The following is a 2,830-nucleotide window of genomic DNA, read 5'->3' as shown; positions in this document are numbered from 1 at the left end:
TGAGTACATCATGCATAAGATACCCAAATGTAGCTGCTAGGAGTTTTAAACTAAAACCTAGTGTGCTAAATTGTCTCCTAATTTCTATGGCCTAGAAAATGAGGACCCATATAATTATCTAAATGATTTTTATACTGTTTGTCAAACTTTTAAATATGAGAATTTTTCAGACGATGATGTTAAACTTAGACTATTTCCATTTTCATTAAAGGATAGAGCTCGTTCATGGCTCGATATATTACCTGCTAATAGCATTACATCATGGGAACAAATGGTAACAAAATTTTTGAATAAATATTTCCCAGTGCATAAAACCAATACTATTCGCAGGGAAATTTAAGAGTTTACCCAGAGAGAAGACGAGCAATTTTTTGAAGCATGGGAGCGATTCAATGGGCTACTCTTAAAGTGTCCACATCATGGGTATGAGAAATGACATCAATGCCAATACTTTTTAGAGGGATTATTGCCGCATGTGCAAGAATGGCTAATGGCAACAAGTGGAGGAGAGCTAATGTCAAAAAGTGCATCAGAGATTTGGGAATTCTTCCAGCGACAAGCGGATAATTCCCAACAACGGAGTCGATCACTCATGGATACTAAAAGAATTAAGGGAGTAAATGAGGTTCACATTGGCGAGTCAAGTTCAGGAATTAAAGAGGTCAAAGAGATGGTTGAAGGTCTTTCCCGTCAAATAGTATCGTTAACGACTGCTAAATCAACAGAACTACATGACCATGACTCATACTCAGATCAAGCCAATACCATAGGTGTAATGAGAAAACCATCTAATTACAACCCATACTCTAACACATATAACCTTGGATGGAGAGACCACTCAAATTTTTCATGGTCTCAAGGATTCCAACAAAATAGACCAGCAGCTTCAGCTCCACACATGCAACCAATTCCGCAAGTTCCTCAAGCCTCTCCGCCACTATTTAGACCATACAATCAAAACCAGAACTACTTTCAACCCAGACCATGGGAAGATTCATTTCAGAATCTCAAGAATCTTACTCACTCCACGATCGAGCAACAGAACCACACCATTGATGAACTATGAAATGAGATGAGAGCAGGCTTCAACTCACAAGCCCAATCAGTTTCAAACCTCGAGAAGATGGTGGGACAACTTGCTTCTTCAGTTCAAACTTTGGCAATGATTGTTAAGAAAGGCAAATTTCCAAGTCAACCAGTGCCTAATCCTAAAGGAGTGAATAAAGTAAGTACCAGTTCACCACAGCAACATGGAGAGGTCAAAGTTATCATGACTTTGCGAAAAGGGAAAGAAGTCGACAACAAAGTGGAGATGCTGGTGACAAAAACAAATCAAATTGTACCTGTAAATGCTGAAGACTCATCACCGGAGGAGAAAGAAGAAACCAACCCACGATAATACGTTCCTAAAACTCCATTTCCTCAAAGGTTAGCTAAAGGAAATAAGGGAAAATCCACATGTGAGATTTTTGAAATCTTCAAATAGGTAAGTGTTAACATCCCTTTGCTTGATACTATAAAAAAAGTTCCATCTTATGCCAAGTTTCTTAAAAACCTTTGTACTACAAAGAGAAATATTCATGTTCAAAAGAAGGCCTTTTTAACAGAAAACGTTAGTTCTATACTCCAACATAAAATTCCTCTAAAATGCAAAGACTCAGGCTCCCCCACTAGTGTAAATCAGTTAACCTACTCAGTATTTGTGAAACTTGGACTAAGAGAATTATACCCAACTCTAGTGGTGTTACAACTTGCAGATCGGTCCACGAAAATACCTCGTGGTATTGTGGAGGACGTGCTTATTTAGGTAGACAAGTTTTATTTTCCTGTTAATTTCATTGTAATTGACACTCAACCAATCCAGGATTCAAGGAAGCACATCCCCATTATCCTAGGCCGACCTTTCTTGGCAATTGCTGATGCTCACATTCAATGCAGGACTGGAAATATGCAGTTGTCCTTTGGCAACATGACTATGGAGCTAAACATCTTCAACATTGCCAGACAACCTCACAATGCAGATGATAGAATTGTTGATGTGGATTTAATAGAAGAAATAGTTGATAATACTTTTCTTTCAAACTTTAGTGATGATCCTTTACAAATATGTTTAACTCACTTTGATTTTGATTTTGACATTGACAGATCAGTCGATGAGGTCAACACTCTACTTGACTTAGTACCATCCATGGACACTAATAAATGGAAGTCAATAGTTGAACAACTAGCACCATCAGAGAAGAAACTCAGCCCATCATCAGAATCATCACCGAAACTCGAGCTTAAACCATTACCCAACACTTTGGAATATGCACTTTTAAGAGAATAAAGTACTCTACCAGTAATCATCTCATCATCCATAAATGACAAACAAAAAGGTAAGTTGTTGGATGTTTTAAAAGAGCACAAAGGAGCATTAGGATGGACCCTAGTCGGTATAAAAGGTATCACTACAAGAAAACTGGCAATAGATGACATACAATTTATGACGGATTTGACTTCTATCATTATAGTATGACCGAATCATGATAGAATTTTGGTTTGTCATGAATTGATGATGGTTTTATGATAAAATTATTGTCTATTAAGAATTTATGCTAGAATTGTGATTGAAATTTTTTCTATCAAAAAATTATGATAGAAATATTAATTTGGCCGTATTTGACCAAAAGTTTGGTGTGATATTTTATTGAAAGAAAAAGAAAACAGTGTGTTATAATTTTATTAATAATCTAAATGATGTAAAAAAAATTAAATGAAGGAATTAAAACGATGAGTTTTAAGAAAATACTACAAAATATTCTAAGTTAAAAACCTCACTCAACACATT

The 2,830-nt window shown here is 36.0% G+C and overlaps 1 non-coding gene across 1 annotated transcript; it reads right to left on the bottom strand.

The window, feature by feature from the left end:
* Positions 1–322: 322 nt before the first annotated feature.
* Positions 323–426, bottom strand: LOC127902823 (small nucleolar RNA R71). The gene has a single exon (XR_008055461.1). It is a non-coding gene; the product is annotated as a small nucleolar RNA R71 (small nucleolar RNA).
* Positions 427–2,830: the final 2,404 nt, after the last annotated feature.

Source organism: Citrus sinensis, chromosome 5 (assembly GCF_022201045.2).
Source record: "Citrus sinensis cultivar Valencia sweet orange chromosome 5, DVS_A1.0, whole genome shotgun sequence".
NCBI classification, from domain to species: domain Eukaryota; kingdom Viridiplantae; phylum Streptophyta; class Magnoliopsida; order Sapindales; family Rutaceae; genus Citrus; species Citrus sinensis.
This window is presented reverse-complemented; position numbering and strand designations above follow the sequence as displayed.